Genomic DNA, 25,483 nt, shown 5'->3' with positions numbered 1-25,483 from the left:
ATGTTTCGTTATCCATGGTGAATGGGTTTTTGCCTTGTGGCAACCTTTGTTTATCCATGTTAGATGGCTGTAGGTGAGGTGAGGTGAGGTGAGGTGAAATTGGGTTTAACGTCATGCTTGAGAATATTTCGCCCATATGACGACGTGGATGCGTGTGTATGTGCGGCTCCTTGTACTAGCCCATACTTAAGCTGGTTTTATAGCGCTAGCCCACTGAGATACCATGCCGCAGTGAAGCATGAATACCCCACTCAGACACATTATACTGACTGAGCCGACCAGTCCTTGTTGTACCCATTAATGCCGAGCGCCAGGCAGGAACCATCAAGTACCATATTTTAACGTCTTTTGGTATGACGCGGTCGGGGATCGAACCCGCGACCTTCCGCTCTCTGGGCGGACGCTCTAATCACTACACCACGGAGGCGGTCAGATGGCTGTAAATGAATGAACCAAGGAAAGCTTTATTTGAACCAACGTATCAATGCCTGTGTCTATTAATCATATATCTATTTCTAAATATATAACGTCAGAGCTGAAGAATATCCAGTTACTATCCTCAGGTACAGATTCCATCTAGTGTATGGATCAACAGTTTAGTCCATGCATATTTATGTCTGTGTCTGTCAAGAAAGCATTAAATAGTACCACGAAGAACACTGTTGTAAGCGACATTTTTCTCGTAGGCCAAATTTAGATATAGTATCTATAAAAATCAGGTTTTATGATACACCGGGTCTTATCACCCACACTGCATGTCTTGACAATGTAGAACATCAGTGCTTGTCACCCTTCATTAGAAGGACATGGACATGTAGCCTGGGTGGGTCAAGCAGTATGGAAAACATGGTTTGTTTTATTAACTTAATGCATTCTGTGGCTTAGTTGCATATATCAACAAGAATTTCCAAAGGGTGGGAGGTTTCATACTATATACTGGATAACACTTTCACTGAGAGATCCTAAAAGACAGACACGTTTCTTACATTTGGCCTAGGACTAGTTCTCACAACGCACAGAATCTATTTCTGACCTTGGCCCAACACAAGGACCATCCATCTGAAAACAACCCCGAGGACCTCTCCCTGGTGATATGTGATTCTACTTGTGTTTAATATCTCAGCTTGTTCCACACGTAGGTAGTGTCCATCATGGCGCAGTGTAAACCTTTCTACACAAAGACCCCTCTTCACACCGGTATGATTTCTTAGTGAAATTAGTCAAGTGAATCTCCCATCACGGGATGAATAGACTATCAGATGACCCTATTCCCGGGCCCATTATTCATACAAAAGGTAGTTTAATAAGATTTACGATCCTAACGGGGGCCACTCCGATGTACGGTTTACCTATCATAAAGCTTCTTTAGCATTGCAGATCCGATGTTATCTGTCCTTCGTGCCCAGGATAAAATGGTTTATCAGTCCCTGGATTTGTATCGTGCATAATAACTTACGTAACCCGATCAGAGTGGAGAGACTATGTCTTTATATGATGTTATTCTCATGTTTATGATGGCGCGGTTAAGTGGTTGTTAAGTTCTGTAAAGGTTAAGGTATCTTCCTTATTGCTATGGGTATTCTAGCATCTGTGACATTAAATCCTGAGATATCTCTCACGGCCACTGATACAGTGTTCCTCCTTGTGAATATGATGCAATGATACTCAACGCAAGAACCAAACTAACAATGAATACATTGTCGTATATCCTTCCTTGTCCTCGCAGAAAGGAATTTGAACTATGTAAATGCAAGATCCTTATATTCAATATTCATGTGTTTGGTACATTCACAATCCATAGATTGTACACAGGCTTTGTGAATGTGATTTTGAAAATATAGAACAGGTGTTGCATTTTTATACCCCTGCGTTTACCACTATCTGATAGTGATAAACATGAACACATGCACAGTCATCGTATGTGATTATGTCAAGCACTGGATTGTCTGGTCCACAATCCAGACGCCAGATTGTTTAGGACCGTCGTCATACAGATGTGATCTTGAGTGAAGCTTTCAAAAAGAAACACACAAACACATGCTGATAATACAGTCGAAATTACTTGTGGATATGGAAAAAGTTTTTGTCGCTTTTGTCTATAAAAAATAATAGTTTAAACATGGATTGTATTTCTTTTCCTTGACAAAAATACATGTAGTCGGTTCAATTTCATTTCGTATTTCTCTAGAGCTTTACAGCTTGTCAGTATATTAAAATGCTGTTTATAAATACAACATTGCTCACACATAGTGATACGTTGTGATGGTACGCTGTAATGGAAAGGCATAAATTACCTATTCAAAATTGAGAATACATAATATCAACTAACATCTGGAATTTCTTGCGCGATAAGACATTTTCTGAAGTTACATTGCTGTTTTTAATTTTGTAGCATTACAAATTGGACAGGTTTTAATACAGAATATATTTCCCAATGATATGGTGTTAATATATATGCTTCTTTCTAATCTAAGATTATAATCAACATAATCACACGTCCCAGACCGATCGTAATCCTTGGCTAAGGAATACTGTTTCACTTTTTCAAAGGCCAATCTTGAATGAGAGAACTGAAATACAGCGACACACCCATACATACTGTTTACATCACGCACACATTTGGTTTTCGTTTAAAATGGTTTGTTGACTTTGTGCAAGAGATTAAATTACAACCTTAAAGCTGTTTTATGAAGGCCATTCATGAACACGTGTTTTGTTAATTTCAGTACGTTATAGAACACAGACATAGATAGCTTTTGAAATATGATATTCGAGCCTGGTATTCTGGATATATCTTGATTTTATCAGTAGACACGCTGGTTAGGGAATGTGGTTTGGTACCTTTGTACTTTGCTCTGGCACCTGCGCATGTCATTAATCTGGTTACGGTTGTCGCGAAGTTCCTGGACGAACGTGATAAATGTGGGGAATAGTGTGTCAAGATTGTCTACGGGTATGTGTGCGAATATATGAGTGAGTGAGTTTAGTTTTACACTGCTTTTAGCAATATTCCAGCAATATCACGACAAGGGACACCAGAAATGGGCTTCACACATTGTACGCATGTGGGGAATCGAACTAAGTTTTCGGAGTAACGGGCGAATACATTAACCACTAGGCTACCCCACCACCCCGTGAATATATGAGTTTTGGGATATATGTGCGTCTATGTATATTTGTGTATGTGTTTTGTTTATATATTTGTCTATATATTTATGTATGCTTGTGTATGTGTGGTTATGCGCATGTGTATGCATGTGCGTGTACGTGTGTGTGTGCGTGCGTGTGTGTGTGTGTGTGTCATTCACGCACAAATACAACTATCACATGTAAATACGCTACAGTTTCAAGCAGTAAGTACACAACTGTCACGCATATACATCATCAACAATTATTGTTCCACATACTAAGTCTGTAAAATGCATCTTGGACTGGACGGTTGGCCATTTTGGTCTGTAAATTATTTATCGTTATAATCTCCAGTCTCTAAGCAATGGTCGGGTAGCTGCTGTTTAGCAATGAATAAATAAAGACACAATTAATGGTGGCTAACTAACATCCATGCCAGTAGATTACCTTCCTGGAGATTTATGTTAACATTTTACGCTTTTACGATAGTGGTCGTTTGTTTCAGCTTACACGACAGCAATGGATACTTTTCACAGACCATAATCGTAAATTCAAAAGTAGTAACGCTGAAAGTATGTCCTGGCTGAGTAGATCTGAGCAAATGACTTGAGAAGTTATTTTCAGCATGACAGGAATTTTTCATTTGGTTTCACAGTTATGTGTAGATAAGAACCATGCCATTAAAGTACCTGTTACATATTTTATGAAAGTATGACGTGTTTACCCTTTTCACGACCACGTGATTTTCATTGATCAATTTATAACATTGTCATTGCTGTTTTGCCTTGTATAGTTTGTTTCGGTTGATAACAGAATAATTATTGGTTGACCGTTCATATTTATACTTTTAAGATTCATACAAGTAATGTTTCGTAAAATCATAATCATATGATCAGTTAATAATCGCATATAATCGGATGTCACCAGTAACTGTAAAATGTAAGTCGTTGAGACCTTTGACAAGACATAAGAGTCCTTAATATTTAAATCTGACAAGGTCCCGGGAAATAAGATAAATGTGCTACCGAAGCTATGCTATCACCCAACATCATACATCACATCTTTCGAAATTCAATTCATGTTTTTTTATCAAAAAATACAGTGTACTTAAGTCCTCTTATGAACACCTCCCCGCGTCTATACTTATAAACACCACTTGTACCAACAGTGTTATATTATTGTATCGTATAGCTGCACGAAGTAAATGCATCCTTGACATTGTGTACGTGTTGTTAATGCTGTTATAGATGAGCATCCAAGTGCAACACAAAGGAATCGTGTCAAAAATGTAACTGTTTTTTCTGTGGGTAGATCAAGTGACAAGGATATATATATATATTCTTTCGTTCCTGTTAAATACAGTGTTCTCGTTGGGACAATAGAGTGTACATACGATATGATACCAAGCATTGTGTTGAAAAGCGGAACTATAAGAACAAGCCAGTCGTATGACTCATATATGCATCTTGCATCATGTTGTCTGTTTCCGAGCCTGCAATTAGGGATATGCATTACGATTTACGGGTGTTACAGTGTGTTTCAAGTATTTATGCTTGAAACTTTCATTTGGGACTTAGAACAGTAGCTTCCGGTACTCAACATCAAGCGAATATCACCTTTGTCTAAAATGATAAAATATACAAATATATGCCATTACGTCAAGATATGTGGCTACCGCCTCATAACAAAGGAACTAACCCAGTCAGAAGAAAGCGGAATGAAAGAAACATAATCAAAATGTGTTCCTGTTATTTATTTGTTCTGTCGGGATATAAGTTAAACCATCTGTTATACAATATAGACACGTATACTTCATCTACTATTTGACTATCATCTATTTGATAGATGGTACGCATACATACATACACATACATACATAGTCATACATACATACGTACGTACGTACGTACATACATACATACATACATACATACATACATACATACATACATACATACATACATACATACATACATACATACATACATACATACATACATACATACATACATACATACATACATACATACATACATACATACATACATACATACATACATACATACATACATACATACATACATACATACATACATACATACATACATACATACATACATACATACACACACACACACACACACACACACACACACACACACACATACATACATACATACATACATACATACATACATACATACATACATTGTAAGCAGTTGACGGACAGTGATACTTACAACATGTAAAACCACTTGTACAGGAGCTCATATGAATCACACAATGAGTACACCCGGCTGTTGTATCTGGGGTGTGAGAAATGGACACACACTTTTAACAATCAACGGTAAAAAGGGGGTTCTTATCTCGGGATAAATGACAGTCCGAGCACATTTGAAGCAAAACCCACAAGCATCGCTTCGTTTTGTAACAAACCCGTAAAACAACTGGTTTAAAGAGACATTTAAAGGGGACCAGACACGGGATAAATGGCAGTCCGAGAATATTGGAATCGAGTCACTCAATCATCTCTAATGAAAAATTGTTAAAATTGCTTGTTGGGACCGGAAAGTCGTGCCGGAATACGGAATATACAGGTTCCGGATTAGACAATGTTGTAATGATCATAATATCGTTGTAAAATGGCGGGACCAAAATTTTATGCCGTTTTTGTCAGTGTGCCGGATTAGACAGGTGCCGGTGTTGGCAGGTTTCACTGTATATCAAAGTAATGAATAGTCTAATGACAATATTTCTATTTCCCACGTGCTGTTAATTGTCTGGTCGAGACATCGGTCGACAATTGGCACCAGAATGATGAGCCTATACCTACTTCAAAATAAAAAAGCACAAAGAGTGCATGGATAGCGTGTATGACACATGTCATTAGCTCGTCATAAGAATACGATAGACACTCACATAGACGACCCCGTGCATCTGATAACTTGTTGCCAATAGCTAATGGTTACCTTCTGTCGTTCTGTGTCAAAACACATTCTGCTCCTTGCACACCGGGACATGTCATTTTCCACGAAATTGGTACTCTTTTGGCCTTGTGTAATTCACTGTATTTTGATATTATAGCCCCGTCTCCCTTGTTCTGAATAGAGACTGGATCTTTTACGCCACGGCGATCAATATTACAGTATATCACGATGGTGTGTGAATAATCGAGTGTTAGATAAATCAGTATTGACATCCGTCCGGATTCGGGAGCGTTCGGATGGATCAAACATTGTAACAACCAGATGTAAAATACCCAATCGGCCTTTATAATCTTCTGTGCCTCTGACATGCACTGGTATCCTATCATATGGCCCAAAGCATGTCAGGATTTGTGCATTGTATCTACCCGAACTCGACCATCCCCTAGTACACATGATTATTATAAGACTTTTAGATTTTATTTTTATCTTTGACGTTTTCTTTTTCAATTCATTTATGCGTCTTTGTGGCATGTGCAATTACACGTGAAACAGAATTTAATTTAATTACCCCGTCAGCCACTCCCGCTGTCTGCAATGATGGCAACAGCAGCTTTACGACCTACCTAAACAACAACGGCGTGAACTGGCCGTATCAAACAATTTGGTGAAGATCGCTGTACATGGCGTTCTTCACGGTCATTAGATTCAGTTCCGGCAGTGTTAACACAACTGGTTGATCTACCATTTAGATGTACCGTGTGATCAAATCCGTGCAAAGGAAGCGTTGATAATGACGTTTACGGTGAATCGCTGATGAGGGAATAGTAATAAAACATCAAGGGTGGTGAGAGTAGAGAAGAACCCTGCTGGTTTAGAGTCAACGTTCTTGAGGGTAATCTGGCAGATGCAGCGAGGTACCCTCAAGTGCGGTGGGAATATGTAAGCGTCACCCTGATGATTTACGGTCATCGTTCTTGAGGGTAATCTGACTGATGGAGCGAGGTACCCTCAAGTGCGGAGGGAATGTGTAAGCGTCACCCTGGTGATTTAGAGTAATCGTTCTTGAGAGTAATCTGGTCTGGCAGATGCTTATAGGTACCAAATGGTACTGCATGTAGAGAACCACCGTATCTGGATTTAATCGCATTAAACGGCGTTCAACTTTGTACATTGACAGAAACTAGAAAGTTATTATTTACAAAATATCCATTATCATTAAAGCTTAGGTTTTCATTTTAGATTTTCAGTGATATGTTCATATCATTTTCACAGCTATTTTTTCCTTCACACCAAACGGAACTTGTTTCTGAGGATGGTCAAGACGGAGTCTTCCTTTGTGTTGACGTTACATATATAGAGGGACAAGCTACAGCTACGAATACGAACGGCGAGGAGAAACTCGTACTCTATATATTATCGTAAGGGAAAACATATAAAGCTGATATATTAAAAGTATAAGTTTATAGCTCCCCTTCGCCAATTTTCCCACTTATTTAATCGCATAACTTATTAGCATATGTCAGCGGTAATTGTTGAAATATGGACTCAAGGGTTTGAGGCATTTTTGTAAACACGAAGCCAACACTATTTGTTTGTAAGGTAATAGTGCCATTTGTGACTTAATCACACACATTGTCAATAAAACCAGAGTGTACCCACAACAGCTGTCAAAGCAACAAATCCTCATGATTCAATATTCAGAAAATGGGACACCGACTCAGAACACAATAGTCAGCAGTTTGTCAAGAATTCCGAAGTCACATTTCTGCTATTAATAAGTAATAACATGTGATTGATGGCTGCGGTTTAGGTTTAGTGATAACACATCTGTCAAACCATGATCCCCTCGCTATGCCTGAAATCCTTCCTTATGCACATGTGGTCCATAGACACATAAGCTTTTATGGCGCGTTGACAGAAATTGATTAGTGGGAACCCTGGCACTTAATGTCATCTTGATCTTGATTTCACGTCTAAATGTTCTGTTTTATGTTTTGTACTAGAGAATGCGCCACATCGGTTTTATGATGTTCACCAAGCTGTACAATCTTCAGATATACCTTGTTTGAAGTCCTCAAGTCGAATCTGTTTTGATGGATAGTACTGGGTAGACTGAAACAGAAAGACAAGTAGTTACATAGGGTAGTTTTATGAATCGTATCTGCGAATTTGGGTTGGTTTGTGATGAGAGATGCAAGGATCTGGCATGTTCCTTGGATACTTGTGGCACTGATTAATTGAATAAGGAGTGAGTGAGTGAGTGAGTTTAGCTTTACGCCGCACTCAGCAATATCCCAGCTATATGGCGGCGGTCTGTAAATAATCGAGTCTGGACCAGACAATCCAGTGATCAACAGCATGAGCATCGATCTGCGCAATTGGGAACCGATGACATGTGTCAACCAAGTCAGCGAAACTGACCACCCGATCCCGTTAGTCGCCTCTTACGACAGGCATAGTCGCCTTTTATGGCAAGCACATGGGTTGCTGAAGACCTATTCTACCCCGGATCTCCACGGGTCAATTGAATAATGAGGCTTACATATAGATATTATGTAGTATGCACTTTCATCGTAACGGATGGGTATATTTTCAAACTGGCCAATTGATCACTGTGGCTAACAGTCTATTTTAACTATATCATTCGTAGTCGATGATGGGATGGTGATGGCAACAATGCCATGGGATATTACCGTGTTGTTCAATATCTCATGAGTTATGCTGAGGTTCCTTTGAAAAACTGAGGCATACCTTTGATATGTCAAACTTGGCATTTTTAAGGCTTGCTTGTCTTTTTGTTCTGTATCCGTGCTTCTTTTTACGGGCTATTTATTTAAAAATGGATGATGACAAATCTGTAATTGGAATTCTTCTTTCAATACAACTAAAACGTAACATCAGCGTTGATAGTGCTTGACATAATCTTTCAAAATCAACTCAAAACAATATATCAAACCCGAATGCAGCACCAAAATAACTAAATAACATAGCAAAATAACATAAATTTCCAAATTAGCTTTGTTGTCTGTTTCAGCTTGCCAGCTTGTGTTGTGTACTGTTTGAACTTTGAGATGCAGGTGCAAATTAATTTTTTAATTCCATTCACAGTTTCAAAAATCTAGTTGCTGTCACCGTCTTAATATAGTTAACGAATCGTTTACCTTGTGTAAACCAAGATGTCTATTGATGCCATGAGTGGAATATTTTCCATTCCCTGAGACATTTTGGACAGTTTTGGGGCAATTGTCAGTGTTCGACCACCCACTTCTGTACATAACCTTCTGTCTTCAGGACAACATATTGACGTTCCGTCTGCATTCCTTGTCATGTCTCAGAACCAACTGAAATTCCTACCTACTTTACTGGCTAACTTCAATTACGATTTCCATTGCATTAAGGTCATGTCCTCTTACCACTGGACACATATTAAACACGTGTAGTTATTTGATAAAGAGCGTAATTAGGGATATATCTGTACTTGTGTATCTGTGAATTACCGTAGACAATTCGCGTCTTTTTGTTGTGCCCAATGCATAGCCGTGAAAGGACAACAAACAGCTCCGGGCAGTTAACAATGGCTTGGGAATGAAACATTTGTGTCACCACTAATGGAATTTTAGACCAGCAAATTGAGACTTCAGTTTCAACAAGGTGCTTGTTTGCCTGTGTTGGATTTACATCCTTTGTGTCAATTGGTGATAGGTGGTACGTCCAATCTGACCGGTTGTACATACCTAGGAATGGCTAAATGTTAGATTCTTTTGTGGTTCAGGGTGGTAACTAGGTTTGAGAAGATGAAAGTTCTCGAGTACGTGTTTTAATCTATTTTTTGACGTTATACATGTATATTGATATAATAGATTATTAAGGTAAGTATATAAAGCGCTGTCACCTTTATGAAGGAGATAAAGATTCAGGTTTGGTAACTCAAACACACAGACAAGAACATTGCGACGCTATACTTCATTACATGTATTTTTAAACAAAAACGCATGATAAGAAACATTAACCTAAACAAGCATCGAACGCCTGATTACATCTAATGTTATGTTTATAGGCTAGTGTTTTGAGATTGTATTCGTTTGTTACGTGCATATGACTGTACTCTTCATACTTCGTTGTTCATATAATACCATCCGCGTTAGAATTGGTCTTCAGCAACCCATGCTTGTCGTAAGAGGCGACCAACGGAATCGGGTGGTCAGGTTCACTGATTATGTCATGTCATCGTATCCCAATTGCGTAGATCGATGCTCATGCTGTTGATCACTGGATTGTCTTGTCCAGACTCGATTATTTACAGACCGCCGCCATATAACTCGAATATTGCCGAGAGCGGTGTAAAAGTAAACTCACTCACTCACATAATACCAGCGACAACACCCTTTCCACATCCACATCGACTTATGATTTCCATCTTATTGTGAGCAATTGCTTATTAACAATCACTATCAAATGGTGATGATACCAAGCATGCACGAAAAGGTAAGCGGCTCTTGCCCTACCGGTGCCACTCGTCAAAAATGCTTGCAAAGGCAGGTCAATTCTTCACTGGGACATGTGCTGAAAGCAGAACCAAAGTCCCACATAGGATTTACCTGCTACGTTAAATGGTGTTATAATGAGTGGTATACAATGTAGGCTGCCTCTACATCAGACAAGCCAGGCTATGGTGTTATCATAGCTGAAACGTATCGGTATTTGACCCTGTCCGGGTTGTCACACATGCCAGTATCATGAGGTAGTTGCTCACCACATATCAATTAACTGAATGGACAATGTCTATATCTCATCACACGGCGCCAGTAACGTCGTGTTACAGCGCAGCGGGAGTTACATCATCGTTGACATATTTAGCTCTTGAACTTTGGTCAAAAGGTACATTATAAAGTTCAAATGCATGATGATTTGTGCCTGACTTGAGAGTTGTATTGATAGTGTATACATATACATCTGCTTGATCATTTAAGAGTTAGTGACTGTGGTTTTAAGTCGCTTTTAGCAATATTCCAGCAATATCACGGCGGGGGACACCAGAAATGGGCTTCACACATTGTACCCATGTGGGGAATCGAACCCTGGTCTTTGGCGTGACGAGCGAACGCTTAAACCACTAGGCTACCCCACCGCCCTGGCTCATATATAAGAATGGTAGAGACGTGACTAAATACAGACAAGTGAAGTTTCTCATGTATTATCTACATCCTGCGCTCCACTGTGAAGGGAAATAGTCTGGTGTTCTTGGTGCGAAACGTGTGCTTTGGTATTCAAACCTACAGTCGGATCAAACACCATGGTGAGGGACTACCCGAAGGAATATTTATTAAAGAGACAAAATATTATCAAGAAAACGATATCAGTTTAGTCGCCTCAAAACACACCAATACTGCTGACATTGCAGTGATGACAGGACAGCGTGCTCTTCGTTGAGAGAGAAAAAACAACCTATCGTTACTTTAGATCGGCACTATCTATAGGCACATCTTCCCCTACCTATCTAGATACCCACCTCACAGCATTGTCTATATGGGCACATCTTCCCCTACCTATCTAGATACCCAAAACACAGCATTGTCTATCTGGGCACATCTTCCCCTACCTACCTGTCTAGATACCCGAAACACAGTAGTGTCTATCTGGGCACATCTTCCCCTACCTATCTAGATACCCAACTCACAGTACTGTCTATCTGGGCACATCTTCCCTACCTATCTAGATACCCAAAACACAGCATTGTCTATCTGGGCACATCTTCCCCTACCTATCTAGATACCCAAAACACAGCACTGTCTATCTGGGCACATCTTCCCTACCTATCTAGATACCCAAAACACAGCATTGTCTATCTGGGCACATCTTCCCCTACCTATCTAGATACCCAACTCACAGCATTGTCTATCTGGGCACATCTTCCCCTACCTATCTAGATACCCAACTCACAGCACTGTCTATCTGGGCACATCTTCCCCTACCTATCTAGATACCCAAAACACACAGTCTATCTGGGCACATCATCTCCTACCTACCTATCTAGATACCCAACTCACAGTACTGTCTATCTGGGCACATCTTCCCCTACCTATCTAGATACCCAAAACACAGCATTGTCTATCTGGGCACATCTTCCCCTACCTATCTAGATACCCAACTCACAGCATTGTCTATCTGGGCACATCTTCCCGTACACACGTATCTGGGTACCAAACACACAGTGTTGTCGCCCAAGGAGACGCTTGAGTTTAGGGCCGTTTGTAGCAGGAGCTGGGCGGCCACCATACCAATCAATCTTGATAATGTCTTACTGTGGGGTCCAGGGCGGAGCCCCGTGAAGACGTCCAATAGGAATGTGTTGAAGATTGGCGTTTTTTTATGATCAAGATAATGAAATAGAAAATATCTGTCAACATTAAACAACGACATGATGACATGGTACAACACAACATGACATATTAACAAACCACAATACCGATCTGAAGTGTTGAAACAATATATTGATAATATCAGCGTCTTGACAGATGGACGCTCAATTGCCAAATTGTTTATCCGAGATGACAAGATTCTGATTAATAATCTGTATCAGCCTTCACCACAATTGAACTATTCGTCTAGGTTAGGTTGTTTATTCACAGTATATCAATATTAATACATATAGTAATATACAACTAGCAAACGTGGAAAATCATAAACAACATATAAAAAGCATGACTGTATAAAGGCACATCTACTTTAGGAAAGTGTGTCTCGTCAGCTGCGTCTTACAGAAAATTAAGACCTTTTATGAATATTTTGGTCAGCAGTTAAATTATATATTTTTGTGGAAAGTCATTTCGGATTATGAATACGTGTATGTCTTCATGTTAATCATACGGCTGAATGTTGAATGGCAATTATTTAAATGTCAACTGAATGAGGTCTGATATTTAACTACCTCATAGAAGTACGATCCAAGAATGAGAAACCCAGGCTAAAGTACAGCCGCCCCGTGATTGCCCGGGGTGTTCTGCATAGATAGCCATTATTTATGGACTTTTACTTTATGTACTTGGAAACGGCAAGGTGCCGTTCTTGTTCGGTTCTTATTCTATAAAGAGCAGGATAACACATCCATCTTTAATATGTCACGTTAAAAGAGATATGAGTTAAACGGACTTTACCCTTTTAACTATTCTGTCAAAACTGTTTGAAGATAATCAGTATTATACCCCTCGGGCTTATTGCTTGACCTTTATCACATACCGGTTTTGGGTGGATTTCTAATAATGCACGCTGAGGCTTGTCCTTTCACTTCTGAAAAGAATATATGATTTACTAGAGTATTTCTGGCACAAAGAACCACGTCGTTTCAGATGGTAAGTACACTGAACCGTCTTTTTAGGACTATCCAATTCACGCGAGCAATAGCCATTCTTATTAGATATAAAGGGACTACTTGTGAACAGAAGGAGCTCGTGTGACCTTTCTGCCCATATTGGCTATAAGCGGTAGGTGGGCCTGGCTACACTAGATCCACAACCTAGAAATTAAAATTATGACTGTTTAATACCACGACACACTTTCGCCGACGGATCACGTTTATGAATTTGATCATAAAAAGATATAATATTTCTAATTTCTTTTTAGCAGATTGGTTGACATTTCGAACTGATATCGTATTAAATGAAAGGTACAAAATTATTTATACTTTAATGTAATTTTGAAATACTTTTTATTGCACGTCCATAAAGCCTTATAGGTTGTATACTGCAATGTATTTTGTATTATAGCTAAGTGTACTTTAAAGGATGCTAGGAGACTGTTCATGCATTGTTAACGTTCACTGAAGCCTTTAGGGGTGACGGGCTTACCTCAATGCATTAAAGAAAAAGGCAGTATATGTGTCTGAAAAGGCGTAGGTGTTCTTCATAAATGAATCATAATGGCAAGGATTTCCTGTGTCCTTGAACAGAATCCTGATTGGGTTACTCGGGTATACAACTTAAACGATGTTAATCTTTTCTGACACTGGATTAAGGACTTTGTGCAGTCTTTGCGTGTCGCTGTTTACCTTAGACAAGTAGTTTTCTTAAATCTCTTCAGGACATTTGAATTGAAATGTCTGACAAATATTGGTAAAAGATAATGCCCACTATGAGGAGTTTCAAAAATGTAAAACCTTTATGGTGAATGTTGTTTTGCTCCGCAACTATTGTTTTTTCCACGAAAAGAATACATTAGAGGAAAGCGTATTTTTTATCGTGCCTCGTGGATGTGAATGTATATGGGAACATGATACGTGTACTTGAAGTCTACCGATGAATGTTTCATGACGGGTATTAAATGTTCAATCAGCTACATGGAATGCTCCCGTGTTTTAAGTACACGCCATTATTATTCTTTAACCGACTACAGCGGATTTTCTGCACATGTATCCATCATAGCGTATAACTCTTCCAAATGGAGTGAGTGACTTTAGTTTTTAAAGTCGCTATTTCATCATCACGATTATCATCTATTCGACATGATGCTAGTTGAGTGTACCCGATGTCCGCAAAAGGACGTTATGTGGAGTGAGTGAGCTTAGTTTTACGACTTTTTTAGCAATATTCCAGCAATATCACGGCGGTGGACACCAGAATTGGGCTTCAGACATTGTACCCATGTTGGGAATCGAACCCGGGTCTTCGGCGTGACTAGCGAACGCTTTAACTACTGGGCTACCCCACCGACCTTAAATTGAGTAAATTTAAAATTTAATGTTGAAACTAGGAGGCAGCGGATCACAATGAAATAGGTTTTGTACGTTTTCTGCTTCTCTCTAATGTATCAAAACGCTTTGTTAATCCAAATTGTACCGTCACCAGAGAAACGAACCGGGTTAACAGTTTCCTGATTGACGCGTCATGGGAAGTATTAATGTCCCTTAGTTAAATGCGATTCAAACAGTAATCTCAAAGAGTGGGTTTTATGGCGGTGTTTTAAACATTATTTCAGTAATACACTGTGTGTCAGCTTGGTGTGGGAGGGAAGCTCGACCTTTATCACTTAGAAGTAACCCACGAGCATGAGTATGGTGTGGACAGACGTATTAAATAATCGAGGCGTGCCGAGGTTCAAACCCAGGCCTGAAGAACGCAACTTTGCACGGTTAACTGCGGCTCCGCACCCTACTGGGCCAACCGCACCTTGTTATGCTCCGAGGGCCTTGTCTGAGTTTGAAGAATCCTTCTACCATTTATCATGCATTTATCATTTAACATGAGAAAAAGTAAACGATGCAAAAGAATCAAAGTGGAATAAAACTGAATTTTCAATGGAATTTAAGTAGTACATGCTTGTACAGTTTGGCCACTTGTATTAAAGTACTGGTGTCCCTCCTCGTAATTCTTTGTGATATTGTTGGACTATTGTCAAAAGCGGCGTAAGAAACACAATTTGAATGTTTTTAGAAAATTCTGGTTCAGAAATTTACGAATTAAAAATTAATTAAACACGAGTGTCACTCATTCACCAATTCACCCACTCACTCACTCGTGTTTATTTAATTTTTAATTCGTAAATTACTCAACCAGAATTTTATAAGAACATTCAAATTGTGTTTCTTTTGTAACAAACATTCCACAAATAGAAAACTTTTCCAACTGTGTTTGATGCTAAGGCCATTGTAAGGAAACATCCCCTTGTTAAGTACTCTTACACCAGTCTTTCCACGCCACAAACCCGTTAATGAGACTTCAGCCAGCCATCCTTGTACTTAACGTTCCTGGGACAAAGGGACATGCTATTTGATCCTACATCCTATTACAATAGATAGAGTTAAATACCTATTCATTATACCTATTCGTGACCCTGAAGTCACACATACTGCCTTACGGAATAGTATGTAGTAAAGATGTGAGTATACCACCTGCGTCAAGAGAAAATACAAAACACACAGAGTGCTCAGGCAAGGACGATGTATACTACCAGCTTTATTTAAGGAATGTGACGTTCTGCTGTAAATTAAGCCTAAACGTGAACATGCTCTCTGTAAACAATGTTTGCCTTATTTCTTAACGGTTTTTACGCTCAGTCTTTTGGGTTAAAGAAAATTAGGTCTAAAGGAAAACTCTGTAATAATGAGCCCAATACATGATTCTGTGTTTGCTTGTGGGTCTTTCTTACACGAGTGAAGGACATTAGACGTGATTCTGGACGTTATGCGCTGCTAGACAAAGGTGATTTATACGCATGTGTTCACACGCTGATAGATTTGAAGAGAAGTCTTATAATATTTGTTATAACAGTGTTGTATTCCTGTGAACTGGATTGTACAGTGTGGCCACCTTGAAGAATACTAAAACCAGTAAAACGTGTCTGAGATAAACAAAATATGTTTATACGCCAACTTATTGTGAGGCATTATTTTTCTGGACAGTTTTGAACAGTATTTGATTGTCTGGGTTGTTTACAGTCCGCGGTCGCATGGCAGGAGTATTACTGTGCGGCGTCAGGCAAAACAATACTGTTATTGTTTCCATGGCAAATGGTACTTTTCTTCTTGTACAATTATAAGCGGCTTTAATTATTAATATTAGCATGCTTATGAAGCACTATTAAAGAGTAATGATCACAATACATCCAAAGCTGGTCAGTTGTTCACCTGAAAAACCATGGGAACCTTATAACTAAGTTATGGTAAAGTTACAATAGGGAATTGCATGGGATATCATTTTTGCCACTGATGGGTCACATTTGGAAATGCCCTCCAAAGTCGACAACTGCTGCACGAAGTCAATATTGTCAACAGAAATCCTTTTGAAAGCTTTGAATATTGCCTTGGATGTTGTAACATAGATCAAACAACTTTTCGACAAGAGTCATATGGACTCCGCTTGGAATCTTCGTAGCAAGGGCACGCTCGATCGAAAAGTTGTTAAATGTAGAAATGTGAAATGATGGCCGGAACTGTTTGACTATTGGTCAACGTAAAATAGGGAAGTGACTACTGGAATGCCTTCAGTAGAGGCTTGTGATCATATCAAATCCCAGCTTTCATTTGATAGACCCCTACTTTGTGTTGCCCAAGCACCCTTCAGCCCAAGTTAGTATCACATCTAGTATTCTATTACAAATACCTCAGTGCGTCACCGTGACAGAAGTATAAGTCCATTTTCCGCTCATGTGACAAGCGTTATTATCTCACTTAATCCAAACAACTGGCCCAGAAACTAATCACAGGTATGTAATTGGCGCCACCTGTGGTTCAACTATAACTATGCGGTTATCTGACCGATCAAGCAGGTAGGACGATTCAATCTCCCCCTTCCACCAGAACGTCCTCGATTGTTGGATCTGGTCACGTTGCCGAGGAGAAAGGACGGGGAATGTACCACAGCCTGAGGCATCAGGTCATGGTCTTCTGTGACAACATGGACTTAATGGGTCTGACAAAATTATTCCCAGTAGTTTTGTAATAGTGGACAATACATGATTGAACGGTCTAGTGAACGTTCCTAAAATACTTCTTTTGAGTACGTTTCTGGGTGGTTTAGTTAGCCAAGTGGTTTATCTTCCACTCACGATGCCGGACGCAAGGGTTCGATTCCCAGCTTTGGTTCAAATGTCAAATTCATTTCTTGTGTTCCCCGCTGTGATATTGACTGACTATTGTTTTAAGCCGCTTAATGCCCAGCTGACAGGTATATTTGTCAATGTGAGTATATCATAAAGTATTAAGATTCACTTAGAAAATCAAATGTGCCCCATGGAAATTTTCTATACACGTATAACAAGACATCTTTGCTAATCTTAGTAACAACCTTATTAAAGTACATTCTCGTCTATGCAGAACAATGAATGCTAATATATAAGGTTCCTGTCTGAGAACGCAGAGTTTCCAACGAAACACAATAAGCATAATATTAAAGCAAAACAGCGAAAAGAATTTTGTGTGTGACTCACTGAAAATCAATGATGGCACCAGAAGGTTGCCACGGGGTAGCCAAGTGGTTAATGTGTTGCCTCGTCACGACTAAGGGCTTTCGGTTCTCTACCTATGTTTAATACATAAAGCGGATGCTTGGTGTAAAAGTTTATGTGTGTGACTCACTGAAAATCAATGATGACACCAGGAAGTGCCACAGGGTAGCCAAGTGGTTAAGGTGTTGGCTCGTCACGACTAAGCGGTTTCGATTCTGTACATAGGTTTGATATGTAAAGCGGATGCTTTGTGTCGCCCGACGAAACGCTTTTCACCCACTCACATATAATCATAGCGATTAAGAGAAGTCATTAACACCTCAAAGATCAATATTGACCTACAGTAAGCTGGGTGGCAGAACGTTTAGTACTCGCACACAAAGGAACATGTGAACTCCATGGTTTCTGTGGTGCTGAACCCTGCCCTGTGTCACACCTTACTTCATCATCATGATCATCATCACATCCACATGATGCTAGTTGAGTGTACCCGATGTCCGCAAAAGGACGTTATGTGGAGTGAGCGAGCTTATTTTACGACTTTTTTAGCAATATTCCGGCATTATCACAGCGGGGGACACCAGAAATGGGCTTCACACAATGTACCCATGTGGGGAATCGAAACCGAGTCTTCGGCGTAACAAGCCAACGCTTTAACCACTAGGCTACCCCACCGCCCCCGTTATGTCTAAGCTGAATATGTACCGGTACGAGCTATTTCAGATTGATCACTGATACTTGACAGACTGGCCGGACACATGACCTTAAACAAGTGACTATCAATTAGAAAGTGTTGGCTGCGATGTCCAACACTATTAACACACTTATTGGTATGTCGCGCTGCCTGTGGATTGTGACACTATTTACACCACACTGCTCTCACATGCGTCCGCCAGCTTCATCAACCGAAGGTCCAATGTCGGGACTAGTTCCTACATACCTGCACTCCCTTTCACAGTAAACTGAAACGACCTTCATTAGACAGGCCGTGACCCTAGTGCGGTCACCTCGTTCTGCTGACACAGGCGTTACCGACTTCACAATTAGCTTTTCGTGGACAGTGTTAATACCATTATCGCTTTAAGAACCGTTGATCATATGTGGACAGTGTTCCAGGCAATAGTTTATAGTTTCAATGACACTTTGACAGTGTTCACAACACTGGTTTATTGTAAACAGAAAATACGTGGGTTTATAGTAAAACAATATATAAGTTGGTTTATAGTAAATAAAATATACGAATTGGTATATGGCAAAATGTGATATAAGTTTGTTATTAGTGAAATAAAAGAAAAGCGGGTTTATTGTGAAATGAAATATAAGCTGGTATATATACTACTCATCAAAATTTAGACTCACTAGTGTAAATGTAGCCACATACTTCAGTCAACTGTTCTAAACTAGATTTTGCAAAATATTCCATACTTTTTAAAGGTAGTGTTTACACATGAACTGATGTATTGTAACACAAATTCGTAACGCTGAAAATAAATGGTGAACCTCAGTGAATATTGGCGAATTCTTAACACAACTCAACACTAAAACGCAGCTGTTCACATGCAAAAGTCGTGCATAATGCTCACCATAATTGGTTAATGCAATTCCGTATTTTGACATGTAACATATATTCCCCTATTTTATAAGGTATACATTGACTTGCCTTTGCGTGTGTTTGTGATTGGCGAAACCGTCGGGGCAGGCTACACTCACCTTTTGCGAACACCGCCAACACGATTTGATAGTGATTCTTAAACCTATTTATGGTATATGAATGACACGTGGACAATGACCATGATAGTAGTGTGTAGTAGATGTAGTTGAGTAAATGAAACGTGAACACTTACACGACGGTAGGTATGGACTTTGGTCTTTGTTAAAATGTCCACGGCAGTATCATATCACTGGCTTGTGGTCATTGTGTTCACTAAAGTGTTTGATAAATTCATAAATTGCACGTGTGTTTAAATGGTGTGACGTAAACAGTGTCTGAAAAAACATGTGCATGAGTGCCGTGGGATGACAATAGTTCCATCAAGTATACATGGACTGTGGTTGACATTGCACGTGGGTTTAAATGATAGTGTCTGAAAAACACGTGCATGAAATAGTTTCAGTAATCAATAGTGTCCAAGAAAACAGTAATCAAGTGACAGAGGGTATCATTTAGATAATTATGTATAAGCATAGGATGTGCATTGCATGGTGCTGCTTTGAAAATGTGTAAACAAGTTTGGAGCATATGTTTATATCTTACGCGGCAAATAATACAATGGTATAGATAAAGGCAATGTCAGAGGTTCAAGTTTTCCAGCACTGGTAAACAAGGTCGCCGTGTGCCCTTGGTCCTTGTTATCAGACAACGCAAGACATTACAGCATGATTTATTACATGCCCCACATTGACATTATAGATCTTGATGTATATGTGGTATACACTGCTCTTTGAAAACACACACTACCAGTGACAGTTACAATTAGATACGGGTAAGAGTTTGATTTGAGTAAATAATCTTTTCTTCCTTCATGTAAAATTTTGAGAACACGATCTATTTAACTTTTGATTTGAGTCACGTTATCGTAAGTTGGTGTTCTCAAGCTGCCAGAGACTTCGTAGCAGTAGGGTTAGTAGTACGTCTGAAGCAATCGTTGTTAAGATATTCCAAGGTATGATTTACATGCGTATGGTTCAAAGTGCCACTATGTTGACCCCTTTCAGTTGTAAGTTAATGTGAGGTAGATAATTTCATGTGATCAGCTGATTGGGTGACATTTGCAAATAAAAGTTATGTTAGGACTAAAAAGGACACTTTACTGATTGTTTCATGTGATCAGCTGATTGGGTGATATTTGCACATAAACGTTATTTCAGGATTAGAAAGGACACTTTACTGATTATTTCGGGTCTGAAAATTCAGATTTCCTATAAATAATCCAGTTGTATTTTTATTCCTGTTTCCGAGGGAGCCATCCGTTCCTGGATTCCATTCATCGCGCAGTTGACCCTCCTGACCTCACCATTTACCCACACGTTAGTGTGATAAATACAAAACCCTCTGGCGGATCGACTTTATTTACCCCCAGATCTCATGTAAAACATTTCCCATCCCAGCAGTAGAAGGTAAATGCGTGGCCGTCAAAATTTCAGAACTGGTAACACAATTAGCTGCTAGTACATGGCCAATACGTCTTTTTCCAGGGACAAACGCCAAAATGTACGGAGTTGTAAAGAAACACAGAAAACGTTTACCCAAAATATATAACGTTTGAAAAACTCCACGAGATGTGAGGTCGGTTGTATGAGAAAAACGGTATAAAGCAATCATTTTATGAACTGCTAGAGTGAAAAACGTCTTTGTTTTTACAGTTGTGAGAATTCCAATTCGAACGCAGTCAAAGAAACGTCTCGGTGTAGTGTTTGAAAATATTTTGGCTGTGCCATGTGGAGATGTCGCGGACCCTTAATCCACTATTCAATCAAGAAACAATTGTGGAAAATTCGATAGCAAATTTATACAAATATTTACTGGGTGGTTCATTGCAACCACTGTCATGCGACTAGGGGTTTAACTGCAATCTACAACGGGTTTCCAATGTTCGAATGGAATTATCTAATCCTAGAAAAACAAACTCGGCCATTAAGCAATTTGCAAGGTCACCCGAAGGACGAGCCACGTTGAGCGTCTCTCTTTCAGTGTTTGAGCTGCCGTGGAAATGTGAAATATTTTTAACATCCAGTACGTTGAGATCCCCGAAACGCAGATATGGACAGTGTTTTATACATTGATCCTTGTGTACATTAAACTGTTGTCACAGCGATAGCCATAGTTCGAAGACTGCCGGTGCACTTATGAGAACAGAACGACCCGCAATGTCCATACATTTCTCAAATAGACATTAGGCCAGCTTAACGCATAAAAATACAGATGTATGTTCAGATTGCACCTCTCGGTTTCATCCTGTGAAATGGGAAAGTTTTAAATTAATGAGTGAATTAGTTAGCTTTGAACAGTATTTTGAGTTACATCGCGGTATGTCAGGTTGATCTGCCAGGAAGCCCTAAGTGATGCAGGGCTTAGACGGTGTTTACCACTTTGGTGAAATCATCCGACAGGTTTCGTACGGACTGACATGGAGACTTACATGTCCTCAGGGAGAACTGTGATTCAGAGATAGAACATTCGGTATATTTTAAAAACGCTTATACCGAACTAATGGATATAACGAACAGGTTTTTGTTTTTAATGCACTTGCTGCATATTTTGGTCAAACTGCGTATAACGCACTACGGTTATAAAGACATAAAATTTGTGGTCTCTTTGAGTTCGTTATAACCGTAGTGTACTGTTACAGTATCATAAATAGTAGGTGCATCTTCCTCATTATTTATTAAAGAGTATACAAGGTCGAGGATTTAGTTACATTACCGACCAGATTCAAAACTGCTGCTGTTTTCAAAAGAGTGAGTGAGTGAGTGTGGTTTTACGTTGCTTTTAGCTTTTATTCGAGCAATATCTAGCGGGGGGATACCAGAAATGGGCTTCACCCATTGTACCCATGACCAGCGGACGCATTAACCATTAGGCTACCCCACCGCCTCGTTTTCAAAAGAGAATTCCGTACAATAACAGGAAGGCATTATTTTAACATTACCGTTAAAAATGGTTCTATGAAGCCCACCCCAAAGCAAGGCTTCTTGTGAATGATGTGACCCCAGCAGCTTACCACAAACGACAAAGACTGGGTTTTGCACGGAAACACCATAGACGAACTGTGCGCCAATGGGTTACATCATGTTTACTGACTCATCAAGGTGTAGACCCTGATTCACAGAAGGCAGAAAACGTTGTTGGGAGACGTAGCGGCGATCCTTGTGCCAGGAGTACCATTCTTCACAATGATGGGTACATGGTGTCGGTAGTGTCAAGATGTGGGGTTGTATCGCACACGACTGGCAAACCGGTTTTTCTAATTGTGAATGGACATGGTCACCGCTATGTGAAATGTCCCGTCCTCTCGTTGTTCCATTCGCAAGAGTTATCACCAAACACTTTGAACTTAAACATGATATTGCCAGACTACATCGCCAAATAAGTCGTCACCGATGATCCCCGACGAGAGGACATACGGACATTGGACTGGCCCGCAAACCCCCTGAAATCTTCCCAGAAGAGCATCTATTTCTATAGTGTACGCCAGAAAGCGACAAACGTGGCTCAGGTTCCTGTAGCTCTTACTGTGGAACGGCACTCAATACAAAATGCAACAGTACGAACAGTTTATAAACAGTATGCCATCAATGTGTCTTGAATATATCGCCCAAGCACGGCGGCCACTGTAGATAATGATTTACGCGCCTATAATAGTTTTTCATCGTCATTACTCCTTCACTATCATTTCATCAGTTTCCTTATGTTTTATCAGTTTCATATATTCTTACAAGTTAAGGGTGGTGGGGTAGCCTAGTTGTTAGCCGAAGACCTGGGTTCGATTCCCCACATTTGTACAATGTGTGAAGCCCATTTCTGGTGTCCCCCGCCGTGATATTGCTGGAATATTGCTAAAACGATGTAAGACCAAACTCACCCACTCTTACAAGTTAAACTACTGCATTTTCTCTGACGGTCATATAAATTGATTAATTTAGTTTTATGTAAACAAAGTGCTTAATGTTGATAGCCTGCACCGGTATATCTGTTGTCAACAAACAATGACAGTGCATTATTCAACAAATGAATAAACCCTGATAACACGTGAGTCGGTAGTGCGTCAGTCTGACCTACAAGGGCAAAACAACAATATATGACTGTGCAAATATATCCCACTATATCATCCAAGCATGACATATCTATCCTGTAATAAGTGGTGTTCAAATAGTAGGTCCTGTGGATCACAGATGGCAATGATAGCTGGAATGTATCATTAGAAGACCCACGGTTAACTTATGACTACCTCAGCAAAGGTTACACTCGAATCCTTCAGACACAGTCTACATTGTGCTCAGCAGAACCTTACTTATATCTTCTTGGGGCAGCCAGCTGAGAAGACGTGCTATCTCATGGCACGTGGTCCTGGCACAAATGAAACGTGACACGTTAACTGTTTTATCCATTTTGAAGTATATCGAACATGTGTCATTACATACAGTTGCACAATCACACACAATGACATGTGTACCTGGGGAGACCTTGAAGCATGCAAACTGACTTTTATGCTGTAGAGTAAGTTCAGTTTTACACCGCTTTTAACACTATTCCAGCTATATCACGGCGGGGGACACCAGAAATGGGCTCCACACATTGTACCCATGTGGGGAATCGAACCCGGGTCTTCGGTGTGACTAGCGAACGCTTAAACCACTAGGCTACCCCACCGCCCTTATGCTGTAGAGGGGCTGCGGAGTAGCCTAGTGGTTAAAGCGTTCGCTCGTGCCATGTGTGAAGCCCATTTCTGGTATCCCCAGCTGTGATATTGCTGGAATAAAACCATACTCACTCACTCTATACAGTAGAGAATGTTTTAGAATGTACTAAGGTCATGCTTGAACCGGCATATTCAGAGGGTGTTGACGAATGCATTATAACCCTTCACCTGTGTGTTTATGACGGATGTCACTGGTGCGTCAGGTACGTTCACCTTGAATACACCTGTATCATCACTATTTGGCAGTGATTCATAAACACCTGTTTACGAATGATACAATGGAGCTTTAACAGAGTGTTCTTAAAAATCGCTCGCCCCCCTTTGTTTGAAAAGTGTTTGCTATTTGACAAAAATATATCTTAGTACAATTTTCCAAATCATCCTCCGGGTACCCCTTCACTGCTGGGTGAACTGAGACATGTCATATGGCATTTGTTTGGAAAGTGTTTTTAACTTGATGGTACAATAATATCTCAGTATGGAAATTTCCATATCATCCTCCCGGGTACCCATTCACTGCTTGGTAAACTGAGACATTTCATTTGCCTAAGGTGACATCACACGTGCTATATGTACTTCAGTGTAAGGCAGGACCGAAGCTTTACAACAAATCCTGCCCTCGATGATATATTAATTTTGTATACAGTGCATATATTCGACAGATACGATTCTCTCAGATGCATTCACCCATATCAAAGTGTCCCAGACACGAGACATATGTACCGAAAACCCCTACAAACATTGTTATATATGATTTCAGTCGCTTATTAATACAAACCAAAATGACTTAGGGAAAAACGTTACGTCCTTTTCAAGCATCATTATAACAAAACGCTTAAGTGTAGAATCTCTGATGCGAGAAATATACGTATGGTTTAACAAAGTCGGCTTTCAGAGTTCTGCTCAGTTGTGAAAGGAAAATTGAATATTCGCTCGTCTATCCTTGGCAGATAGGGAGGACAACTGTTAAACTGGGCGATGCTGTTGTGAAAGAACTACCTAATGAGTACATTCTGGGTGGTACCACATATCCATGGAAACACGTATCTCTATTATCAGTGTCACCTGTCA

General features: G+C 39.8%; 1 protein-coding gene across 2 annotated transcripts in view; it reads left to right on the top strand.

The window, feature by feature from the left end:
- LOC124260342 overlaps positions 1-25,483 on the top strand; it is a 57,226-nt gene that overhangs the window by 15,170 nt on the left and 16,573 nt on the right. Inside the window, exon 1 of one of the 2 annotated variants that reach the window (XM_046694813.1) lies at positions 20,371-20,476. The exons of the other annotated variant lie outside the window; for it this stretch is intronic. The gene's annotated coding sequence lies outside the window, so the exon portion shown is untranslated. Of the gene's footprint in view, positions 1-20,370; positions 20,477-25,483 lie in introns of those variants that run through there. 2 annotated transcript variants of the gene reach the window in all.

Source organism: Haliotis rubra, unplaced genomic scaffold (assembly GCF_003918875.1).
Source record: "Haliotis rubra isolate DU_JTF1 unplaced genomic scaffold, ASM391887v1 Scf10, whole genome shotgun sequence".
Taxonomy (NCBI): Eukaryota; Metazoa; Mollusca; class Gastropoda; order Lepetellida; family Haliotidae; genus Haliotis; species Haliotis rubra.
The sequence above is the reverse complement of the archived record's forward strand: the minus strand, read 5'-3'. Positions and strand labels throughout refer to the sequence as shown.